General features: G+C 48.6%; 3 non-coding genes across 3 annotated transcripts; all 3 read right to left on the reverse strand.

Moving 5' to 3' along the window:
* Positions 1-283: 283 nt before the first annotated feature.
* Positions 284-474, reverse strand: LOC130315142 (U2 spliceosomal RNA). The gene has a single exon (XR_008862722.1). It is a non-coding gene; the product is annotated as a U2 spliceosomal RNA (small nuclear RNA).
* A 2,103-nt stretch (positions 475-2,577) lies between these two features.
* LOC130315143 (U2 spliceosomal RNA) lies at positions 2,578-2,768 on the reverse strand. The gene has a single exon (XR_008862723.1). It is a non-coding gene; the product is annotated as a U2 spliceosomal RNA (small nuclear RNA).
* Positions 2,769-4,857: 2,089 nt separating this feature from the next.
* LOC130315144 (U2 spliceosomal RNA) lies at positions 4,858-5,048 on the reverse strand. Its single transcript, XR_008862724.1, has one exon. It is a non-coding gene; the product is annotated as a U2 spliceosomal RNA (small nuclear RNA).
* Positions 5,049-12,639: the final 7,591 nt, after the last annotated feature.

Here is a 12,639-nt window from a genome sequence, read left to right on the forward strand (position 1 = left end):
CCACCCGCTATCAAGGCAGCTGCCTATCATGTCATGCCCTACCTGCACAGGTGTGCTGGCTACTCAAATGATCCAATTAAGGAGGCCATTTAGTCAGCAGCAGCAGAAGTCCTGTGCCTGGACGCTCCAACAGCGGCCAGACACAAGCAGAAGCAGAAGCAGCAGCAGCACCACCTTTTGTTTTTTGGCTGCAGCAGCAGCAAGGCCCACAGGGCTGGCTAGCTGGCTAGCCAGCAAGCAGGTAGCAATGAAAGTAGGAATCTTTCTTTTTAACCCTGTAAGGGGGTGGTGCACTGTACCCGAAGATACTGCCATATCGGGTCAATGCATAGGGCGACGGAAGCAAGCTTCGAAATCGGCCCCCGTTCTCAAAAATCCATTTAATATATGGTCCCCAGATAGGGGACGTATCAGATATTAAACTGATAAGAACAGATACTACACTTGATCTTAGCCAAAAGGCCGAGAAGCGATAACCGTGAAAGGGGCGGGCCCAACAAGGTGCCCTTCATGGGCACTATCACTGCTTGCTGTCAGGGAGGCTGCCAGACAATTTTCCATGCACACTCTGGGCTGGGGGGCAGTCAACCACCAGTACACACAGCAGAACCTAAACCCATACCATTATTGCTAAGCAGCAAGACAGGGGCCCATTGCACTCCCACGGGGCCTTTTTAAATGCAATCCATAACCCGGATTTGCCAGGAACCCTTCTTACTCCTCCTACTTGCATGTGACACTGGGCTTAGGATCTGCATAGGAAACACACACACAAGCACACACCTACCTTTGTTGCCTGCAGATGCCTCCTTGGCTGTCCCCAAACGGTATCAAACCAACACCCACGGGAAGCTGTAAGCATAGAGGACATGCCTGCACCCCATTGGACTTACCTGTGTGGGTTAAACCCGGGTTATTTGACAACCTATGGCGGTGATGGTTCTGCTCAGGCAGAGCAGTGCTGATGCTCCTCATAAAGCTGTCGCTGCTGTGAAGGTTCTAGGTGACATCACAAATCCCTATGGTTACATACACAACAAAGCTGGGTTGTTGTTGTTTACACTCTGCAAGGCCTGTGGAAGTGAGTGACATCATAGCACTGTAGTTCTGAGGGTTCTAGATGGATGCAACAATCTCCTGTTGCTTCTATGAAGGCCATAATAGACGACATCACCAAACAGCTCCATAGTCACATACACAGCAAAGGAGAGATGTTGTTTACACCTAGTGATGTCAGTGGTATTGAGTGACATCACAGCACAGTGCTAAGGCTCCTGGGCCTGGACACAGCAGCGGCTGCAATATCTCAACGGAGAATACGTTTATATATATGTGTGTGTGTGCGCGTATATATATATATATATATATATATATATATATATATATATATATATATTTCTCCGCCGAAATCACTTTTAAACCCATTTCCACCTTTTTTTCCCTTCTCTTCCTCTTACTTTTTTTTCACGTTTTTTTACGTTTTTCTCCTTTTCGCCTCTTTTCTGGGCGTATTATTCTTCTTTTTCTTCTTTTTTTTCGTCTAATGCATACCCCATCAGTGCAGCAATGCTTATTCAATACCGCCAGCAGATGGAGACACTGGGGGATAATTTTCTAAGGATTTATACTGATTTTTCCTGTCTGAATTTGTCGCACAGAAAGTTGCAGGCCAAATATGTGTGACATTTCTGCGACTTTAGCTTCTAGAGCATTTTTACAACATTATACATAGGTGCTGAATACATAAAAAGCGACTGTTCAGCGACAGACAAGTCGCATCGGCTGAAAGTAGGCCAGAATGTCAGTCCATGTTGGAGCAGGTTTAGATACAGTCTAAAGTATAGATCTCAAAGTCTGTGCACAGAATTTAGCAAGGGCCTCGCACCTTCTGATGCATCAGGTAGGTGCACAATAGCATAGCCTAACCCTCTGTACTTTGGTCTATATTGATGCGGGACATAGACAGCCAGCTGATGACCAATCCATTAGTGCAATGGATGGCTGGAAGCATTTGTCTTTGCCTTTGCAATACCACAGAAGCAATGCATGGTCAATGTACAGCAATGACACACCTGTGTGAACAGCCAGGAGACCCCCCCCCCCCCCCCCCCATGTTATGTTACATAGTTACATAGTTAGTACGGTCGAAAAAAGACATATGTCCATCAAGTTCAACAAGGGAATTAAGGGGTAGGGGTGTGGCGCGATATTGGGGAAGGGATGAGATTTTATATTTCTTCATAAGCATTAATCTTATTTTGTCAATTAGGAACATTCAGCACCCACCCGCTATCAAGGCAGCTGCCTATCATGTCATGCCCTACCTGCACAGGTGTGCTGGCTACTCAAATGATCCAATTAAGGAGGCCATTTAGTCAGCAGCAGCAGAAGTCCTGTGCCTGGACGCTCCAACAGCGGCCAGACACAAGCAGAAGCAGAAGCAGCAGAAGCAGAAGCAGCAGCACCACCTTTTGTTTTTTGGCTGCAGCAGCAGCAAGGCCCACAGGGCTGGCTAGCTGGCTAGCCAGCAAGCAGGTAGCAATGAAAGTAGGAATCTTTCTTTTTAACCCTGTAAGGGGGTGGTGCACTGTACCCGAAGATACTGCCATATCGGGTCAATGCATAGGGCGACGGAAGCAAGCTTCGAAATCGGCCCCCGTTCTCAAAAATCCATTTAATATATGGTCCCCAGATAGGGGACGTATCAGATATTAAACTGATAAGAACAGATACTACACTTGATCTTAGCCAAAAGGCCGAGAAGCGATAACCGTGAAAGGGGCGGGCCCAACAAGGTGCCCTTCATGGGCACTATCACTGCTTGCTGTCAGGGAGGCTGCCAGACAATTTTCCATGCACACTCTGGGCTGGGGGGCAGTCAACCACCAGTACACACAGCAGAACCTAAACCCATACCATTATTGCTAAGCAGCAAGACAGGGGCCCATTGCACTCCCACGGGGCCTTTTTAAATGCAATCCATAACCCGGATTTGCCAGGAACCCTTCTTACTCCTCCTACTTGCATGTGACACTGGGCTTAGAATCTGCATAGGAAACACACACACAAGCACACACCTACCTTTGTTGCCTGCAGATGCCTCCTTGGCTGTCCCCAAACGGTATCAAACCAACACCCACGGGAAGCTGTAAGCATAGAGGACATGCCTGCACCCCATTGGACTTACCTGTGTGGGTTAAACCCGGGTTATTTGACAACCTATGGCGGTGATGGTTCTGCTCAGGCAGAGCAGTGCTGATGCTCCTCATAAAGCTGTCGCTGCTGTGAAGGTTCTAGGTGACATCACAAATCCCTATGGTTACATACACAACAAAGCTGGGTTGTTGTTGTTTACACTCTGCAAGGCCTGTGGAAGTGAGTGACATCATAGCACTGTAGTTCTGAGGGTTCTAGATGGATGCAACAATCTCCTGTTGCTTCTATGAAGGCCATAATAGACGACATCACCAAACAGCTCCATAGTCACATACACAGCAAAGGAGAGATGTTGTTTACACCTAGTGATGTCAGTGGTATTGAGTGACATCACAGCACAGTGCTAAGGCTCCTGGGCCTGGACACAGCAGCGGCTGCAATATCTCAACGGAGAATACGTTTATATATATGTGTGTGTGTGCGCGTATATATATATATATATATATATATATATATATATATATATATTTCTCCGCCGAAATCACTTTTAAACCCATTTCCACCTTTTTTTCCCTTCTCTTCCTCTTACTTTTTTTTCACGTTTTTTTACGTTTTTCTCCTTTTCGCCTCTTTTCTGGGCGTATTATTCTTCTTTTTCTTCTTTTTTTTCGTCTAATGCATACCCCATCAGTGCAGCAATGCTTATTCAATACCGCCAGCAGATGGAGACACTGGGGGATAATTTTCTAAGGATTTATACTGATTTTTCCTGTCTGAATTTGTCGCACAGAAAGTTGCAGGCCAAATATGTGTGACATTTCTGCGACTTTAGCTTCTAGAGCATTTTTACAACATTATACATAGGTGCTGAATACATAAAAAGCGACTGTTCAGCGACAGACAAGTCGCATCGGCTGAAAGTAGGCCAGAATGTCAGTCCATGTTGGAGCAGGTTTAGATACAGTCTAAAGTATAGATCTCAAAGTCTGTGCACAGAATTTAGCAAGGGCCTCGCACCTTCTGATGCATCAGGTAGGTGCACAATAGCATAGCCTAACCCTCTGTACTTTGGTCTATATTGATGCGGGACATAGACAGCCAGCTGATGACCAATCCATTAGTGCAATGGATGGCTGGAAGCATTTGTCTTTGCCTTTGCAATACCACAGAAGCAATGCATGGTCAATGTACAGCAATGACACACCTGTGTGAACAGCCAGGAGACCCCCCCCCCCCCCATGTTATGTTACATAGTTACATAGTTAGTACGGTCGAAAAAAGACATATGTCCATCAAGTTCAACCAGGGAATTAAGGGGTAGGGGTGTGGCGCGATATTGGGGAAGGGATGAGATTTTATATTTCTTCATAAGCATTAATCTTATTTTGTCAATTAGGAACATTCAGCACCCACCCGCTATCAAGGCAGCTGCCTATCATGTCATGCCCTACCTGCACAGGTGTGCTGGCTACTCAAATGATCCAATTAAGGAGGCCATTTAGTCAGCAGCAGTAGAAGTCCTGTGCCTGGACGCTCCAACAGCGGCCAGACACAAGCAGAAGCAGAAGCAGCAGAAGCAGCAGCAGCACCACCTTTTGTTTTTTGGCTGCAGCAGCAGCAAGGCCCACAGGGCTGGCTAGCTGGCTAGCCAGCAAGCAGGTAGCAATGAAAGTAGGAATCTTTCTTTTTAACCCTGTAAGGGGGTGGTGCACTGTACCCGAAGATACTGCCATATCGGGTCAATGCATAGGGCGACGGAAGCAAGCTTCGAAATCGGCCCCCGTTCTCAAAAATCCATTTAATATATGGTCCCCAGATAGGGGACGTATCAGATATTAAACTGATAAGAACAGATACTACACTTGATCTTAGCCAAAAGGCCGAGAAGCGATAACCATGAAAGGGGCGGGCCCAACAAGGTGCCCTTCATGGGCACTATCACTGCTTGCTGTCAGGGAGGCTGCCAGACAATTTTCCATGCACACTCTGGGCTGGGGGGCAGTCAACCACCAGTACACACAGCAGAACCTAAACCCATACCATTATTGCTAAGCAGCAAGACAGGGGCCCATTGCACTCCCACGGGGCCTTTTTAAATGCAATCCATAACCCGGATTTGCCAGGAACCCTTCTTACTCCTCCTACTTGCATGTGACACTGGGCTTAGGATCTGCATAGGAAACACACACACAAGCACACACCTACCTTTGTTGCCTGCAGATGCCTCCTTGGCTGTCCCCAAACGGTATCAAACCAACACCCACGGGAAGCTGTAAGCATAGAGGACATGCCTGCACCCCATTGGACTTACCTGTGTGGGTTAAACCCGGGTTATTTGACAACCTATGGCGGTGATGGTTCTGCTCAGGCAGAGCAGTGCTGATGCTCCTCATAAAGCTGTCGCTGCTGTGAAGGTTCTAGGTGACATCACAAATCCCTATGGTTACATACACAACAAAGCTGGGTTGTTGTTGTTTACACTCTGCAAGGCCTGTGGAAGTGAGTGACATCATAGCACTGTAGTTCTGAGGGTTCTAGATGGATGCAACAATCTCCTGTTGCTTCTATGAAGGCCATAATAGACGACATCACCAAACAGCTCCATAGTCACATACACAGCAAAGGAGAGATGTTGTTTACACCTAGTGATGTCAGTGGTATTGAGTGACATCACAGCACAGTGCTAAGGCTCCTGGGCCTGGACACAGCAGCGGCTGCAATATCTCAACGGAGAATACGTTTATATATATGTGTGTGTGTGCGCGTATATATATATATATATATATATATATATATGTGAGAAGCCTACGGCTGAATTTGTGGGAGGGGCCGGGTGTATTTAACGTTCGGCCTCTCTGCAAGCCGGCACGTTCATCGCACAGCGTTGTTCGCACAGCGTTGGAGACGTTACAGGAAGGGACGTCAGCAAGCGGGGATTTCCGGTTCCGGTCAGGTGAACGGCGGGCGTTCAGCCAGGGGACACGCATCGATCTCCAGGACTGAATCCAGAGGACGGGTAAGCGCTGGATACAGGGGCCTTTAGTGGCCACGCCCGTGAAACGTACAGCCCCGCAAACGGTTCCTCGCAGGGGGGACGGCAGATTCGCAGCCAACTGATTCTGCCAGGGACGCTTAGATGGCAGTGCAGAGTCTGTGAGGGGGGGGTTGATTGGCAGCATGTCGGTACTGAGGATGGTGATAACTTGTTATGTCGTTATTTCTGAGTGATCACCGGCGGTGGTTGTGACAGGGTACGTGCCATGCATATCGCTGACAAGAAGGAGGGTACAAGGTCTTCAATCTTGACGATGGGATAACGTACTATGTGGCTGGGTATTGTTACATTATGCATTTATACTTTATAGGCTTAAAAGTGCGTAGGACAAGTCCTGGCAAAACAGTCAAAACTCATAGGTATGTTCCAAGGTATATGTATTAGCACTGGGAACCGGTAGTTGTCACAGTTGATGCACATTACTGAGATACATTGACAGCTATGATTGATCTGACAAGGCACAGGCTGTGACTACTCTGGAGATGTGATCACGGGGATACCACGTGCAGTGGGGCGGAGGTCATGTCTCCAGGGGGTCAACAGCCGCAGCTCATCCGGATAGATCTCAGTATATGACAACAGAACAGGGGCCAACACAGGGGGGGACATAACAGTAAACCTCTGAAACGACTATTGGCGTCTGACGCGTCAGGGCATGCATGCGCAGGTGTACGCACATGCAGAGGGTGGGTGCAGATGCGTATGCATGTACATGTGGGGGGCATGGTCGTATAAAAAAAAAATAAAAAAGGGGGACGGGTGTCATTCCTTGGACAGGCCCCATGGCTAGCATCACAGGACATACGGAACGCCACACAGGAGCAAACATTGACACTCCCGCATAACAAGGACTACTGGCACGTGGCCAGAGCACACCGTATAGCTCACGTTACGGACTCATAAGAGTAACCAACAACTGCAGTCCGACACGATTTAGGGGCAGCATTCACAGCTGGTCATCTTCAACTCGTTTCCAGGTGTGCTACTGACACGTTTTTCAGAGCATACCACACGTCACGCACATATGTAGGAGTTTAACCTGTTATCCTGACACGCTTTCAGGGGGTGACCTACAGCCAGGTTTGCTACTGACACGTCTTTCAGAGCATACCACACGTTACGCACTTTTGTAGGAGTTAACCCGTTGTACTGACACGATTTCAGGGGGGTAACCTACAGCTGGTTTGCTACTGACACGTTTTTCAGAGCATGCCATCGCGCTACACACTTGAATAGAAGTGAACCGTCACCCTGACACGCATGCAGGGTGGCGGGGGGGGGGGGACATAACAGTTATTGGCTGCTGACACGTTTTCAGAGCATACCATACGTCATTCATTGGTAGGAATTTAACCCGTTGTCCTGACACGTCTTCAGGGGGGTAACCTACATCTGGTTTGCTGCTGACACGTTTTCAGAGCATACCACACGGCACACGTACGATTAAGCGCAGATCCACTTATCCTGACACGTTCTTCAGGAGGGTAGCTACGACTCATTGCTGCTGACACGTCTTCAGAGCAATACACTTATAATTAGACTATCTCCCGAAACATCTTGCAGGACGGAACCACGACAAGACAGTTGCGGACACATTTTCAGAGCAATTCGCACGAGGCGACACGTTGCGTTCACACGGTCCACGACAGGGGCTTGTGCTCCGCAGGCCTTAGAACCTTATGTCACGATGGTGTAAATGTTGGCGGTTTCACTGTCCCACGATCATGTTTTCACGACAATTGGGATGGTCTAGTATAGTCACGGTCAACGAGCCAGGAGAGTTGGTCTAGGTAGTACACGGTGAGGTGGTAGGCACCTGAGTCGATAGTAGGAATGTTATAGCATGTGTTAATATATCGTGTTGTCCTAGGTCCTTGCCTGACGGTTGACGGTGGTAGTTGGCAGGTTAGTAGCAGAAGGGCTTATCAACTAGAGTCGGAAGGCATACATGGTTTTCATGTTTTATTAATCTCTCCCCGGCACCCGTCATGGCCCGGACAGGTGGAGGCATTATGTCGAACGCATCAGACATCGAAGACACGTTGTCTGTCCCAGAAACCCCTGCCAGGAGTTCCGAGCAGGGAATAGGCACGGCGTACAGATCCTGGACAATTCCCAGATTGATGGAGGAGCTTCGCAAGAAGGGAATTCCATTTCCGGCGGTAGCTAGGAAAGCAGAATTATACAAGCTGCTAACATCAGGACAGGAAGCGAGCGGCAGTCAGCAGGACATGTCAGGGCAGACAGTAGCCACGTCCCTGGCACAACTGCATTCTATGATGAACAGCATGTTGTCCTCCATGTCCAGCCTGGAATCCAGAATGGACACATTCGAGAGGGGTAGTGCGTCCCAAGCATCAGTTCCCCTCGCGGCGGTTGCACCCGCAACCCCAGCTACGCCTATGGTGGCAACTCCTGTAGGTAGGGGAACAACTCCTCCAAAAATCACGCCATCACACTTCATTCCCGCTTCCATCCGCAAGGATATTCTGGACGGCAAGGACGTTAACCTGGCATCCTTGCTTATCAGCACCCAAGACGTCACTGAGACGAAGACGGTAGCATGTGGGGAGGTCTCGGTGGTCTTCAAGAGCAAGGATGCCAGGTTAAACCGCAAGCTCACTATAGTAGAGTTTGTGATTGCTTTCAGCCTATACAGGGATGTGATCTGTACTGAGAAACCAGAGAGGAGGGAAGAGCTGGACCTGTATTTGTACAAATTATCAGAGTTTGCGTACAAATACGGCGGGTCGTACTTCTACGAGTACCACAAGTCCTTTGCGGCAAAGGCTGCGGCAGGGGTCAGTCAGTTCGCTTACGAAACAGACTGGGGAGTGGTAGACACCGAACTGTTTTGTAAGCATTTTGCTGGGTTGAAGGCTCCGACCTGCACCATCTGCCAGTCTATTTCACACACAGCCCCGTGGTGTTCCAGCGCCAGCCACGAGCCTGAGCCAAGTACCAGTAGGGGGGTCACGGCTTCTCCTGCTCCCGGGCACAAGTTCTCGACTGCTGTAGACAAACTGGGGCGCCCTGTGAGGTACCTGGGCAGGAGCCAGGTATGCAACAACTACAACTTGGCAAGTTGCAATTTCAGCAACTGCAGGTTGTTGCACGTGTGCTTGCTCTGCTTCCGGGCCCATCCCAGCTCATTGTGCTCTCAGAGGTCACAGCAGTCGTGACTAGGCGGGGTCCAGGTGGATGCGCTGGCTGGTGTGTTGGCAGATCACCCGGAACGAGACTGGGTACAATGGTTACTCACAGGCTTCAGGTCGGGTTTCCACACAGGCTTAGTGTCTTTACCTCAATCTACGTTTGAGTGCAAAAATTTACGGTCAGCCACGCAGCAACCCCAGGTCGTTACGGAATTAATCCAACAGGAGTTAACCAAAGGCTTCATCATCGGGCCATTCCAGACGTCACCATTCGAAGTCTGGAGGGTCAGTCCGGTCGGGGTGGTGACAGGGAAATTCTCCAATAAAAAACGTTTAATTTACGACTTATCTGCCCCATATTCTTCTGTAGTACCCAGCCTGAATGCCCTGATCCCATCTGAAGAATTTGCTATGAAATATGCTTCAGTCGACCTCGCTATACAAAATATTCTTCAGTTGGGACCAGGTACATGGTTAGCAAAGGCAGATATTGCCGATGCCTTCAAGTTGCTACCAATAGCAGAAGAGTTGTGGAAGTGGTATGGCATAAAGTGGCAGGGCATGTACTATTTCGCCTCAAGACTCACGTTCGGCTCCAAGAGCAGCCCGTGGTTGTTCGAACAGCTAGCAAGAGCATTGCACTGGGTACTGGTAAATGTGTCAGGTTGTAGACACGTCATACATTACTTGGACGACTTTCTCCTGTTAGATCCCCCAGGCGGTAATCCCAACAGTCTGCTAGCACTGAGGTCTTTATTCGACACCCTGGGTATACCAGTATCTCATGGGAAAACGGAGGGACCATCAGCTAAGATTACATTCCTAGGTGTGGTACTGGACACAGAGAGAATGCAGGCCAGCCTGCCCGCAGACAAACTCAGTAGAATTAAAGAAACCATCCAGAAATTCATGAGAACACGAGTGACATCAAGGGTTGAACTACAGAGCTTGCTAGGCATGCTAGCTTTCGCAATGCGGATAATTCCGCAGGGTAGATCTTTTGTATCAAGGCTGTTGGCACTACTGTCACTAGCAACAAAGTCAGGTAGTCCGGTCAAGTTAGGTCCTGAAGCGTTGGCAGACTTACACATGTGGCATGATCACATCAGTCAGTGGAATGGGGTGTCAATTTTCTTGCCAGCTGTCACTCTCGACTCCCCTAAGGTGTACACGGATGCCACAGGCACACTGGGTTTCGCAGCAATCCATGGCGAGCAGTGGATGGCCAGCCGATGGCCACCAGAGGTTATGGATGTCCCTGGGTTCAGCCGCACTTCCGCCTTGTTTGAAGTGTATCCCATAGTGGCAGCAGCACACGTCTGGGGATCCTCATGGTCCAAATCCACGGTCACGTTTTTCTGTGACAATTTGGCCACAGTACAGACAGTTAACAAGGGTAGATCCAAATCATTACAGGTCATGAGTTATTTGCGCAGGCTAGTATGGATAGCACTACAACACAATTTCAACTTCATTGCAGTACACATAGCTGGAACTTGCAACACAGCGGCTGATGCCTTGTCTAGGGGTAACTATGATCTTTTTTTCCAGGTCTCACCAGGTGCGGAGCCAGTAGCCACCACAGTGCCTTCACATCGGGTGCTAACTCTGGATTGAGGCGTTACTCCCTGATAGCAGAAACTTTAGTGAGGAGTTCATTAGCCCCAAGGACAAGGAAGGCTTACGCAGCAGCCATCAGCTTATACAGCTCATTTCTGGACAGACACGCCTTGCCTTGGGGCTTTAGCATTTCCACTATACTACAGTTCATTGCCTTTTGCCACTCTGACCTGAGCTTGTCTTACAACTCCATCAAGTTACATATATCCGGAATTCAACACTACCATGCTTTACAATTCCCTGAAGAGCCTTCCATATGCTCAATACATCTTATCAAAGCGGCATTAAAAGGGGTTAATTCTACCTCCATCCCGCGGGTGGGTACACGGCAACCTATTACAGGGGAAATCTTCAGAAACATGTCGAATCTTCTCGACTCCGCCCCGTTCGGGTGGTTCCACAGCAAGGTTATCAAGGTCGGCATATATTTGGCGCTTTATGGGTTTTTGAGGCCTGGGGAGATCACTTGTGCGTCACGTTCAGCACCTTTCGTAGACATAGGCCAACTCAGCATTAAGCAAAGTCATGCAGAGCTCACACTACGGGTCACGAAAACCTGCAGGGAGTCCACCATGGTGCGGTATTATCCCTCCGGTAACCCCTGGTGCCCTCTTGCGGTACTCACGGAGTGGGTAAACATCATGAATGGCAAACCAGAGTTAAGGCCACTGCTGCCTTTTGATTCAGCTCCTCTCACCACCGCTCAGTTTGTCAGTCATGTACGCACGTTGATTAGGCTGTTAGGTCTTGACCCACGCTGCTACTCAGGACACTCGTTCCGCATTGGAGCAGCCTCCGCAGCCTCCAAACACGGAGTACCGGTCCATATATTAAAAAAATTAGGAAGATGGAAATCAGATGCCTATGCGGCATACATTCCCAACCCCCAGTTAGAAATGGCGGATGTATTCAAATTTTTAGTGCTGTAATAAATAAAAGTAATTTTGCTTTCACCATTTACCTAACCGTGTTATCATTTTTTGCCCACTATAGGCGTGCCCTCGTTCGCGGTTTGGGCACAATTCAACCGCTGTTAAGATTCAGTAGTAAGGGTCAGTTAGTATCAGTCCAGGTTAAGGCATGTGTGTTCAGTGGCAGGATGTGTTTTACAGGTGGACGAGTTGTGAAACAAACAGATCAAGACAAGCATTGGTAAGTACGTCCAATTCCACTATCATGGGCCACGACCACAAGTGAGAAGCCTACGGCTGAATTTGTGGGAGGGGCCGGGTGTATTTAACGTTCGGCCTCTCTGCAAGCCGGCACGTTCATCGCACAGCGTTGCCCACCCTCCCAAACCCATTTTTCATTTATCACCAATAGGGCATGCCCACTATAGGCGTGCCCTCGTTCGCGGTTTGGGCACAATTCAACCGCTGTTAAGATTCAGTAGTAAGGGTCAGTTAGTATCAGTCCAGGTTAAGGCATGTGTGTTCAGTGGCAGGATGTGTTTTACAGGTGGACGAGTTGTGAAACAAACAGATCAAGACAAGCATTGGTAAGTACGTCCAATTCCACTATCATGGGCCACGACCACAAATATATATTTCTCCGCCGAAATCACTTTTAAACCCATTTCCACCTTTTTTTCCCTTCTCTTCCTCTTACTTTTTTTTCACGTTTTTTTACGTTTTTCTCCTTTTCGCCTCTTTT

Source organism: Hyla sarda, unplaced genomic scaffold, assembly GCF_029499605.1.
Source record: "Hyla sarda isolate aHylSar1 unplaced genomic scaffold, aHylSar1.hap1 scaffold_186, whole genome shotgun sequence".
NCBI classification, from domain to species: domain Eukaryota; kingdom Metazoa; phylum Chordata; class Amphibia; order Anura; family Hylidae; genus Hyla; species Hyla sarda.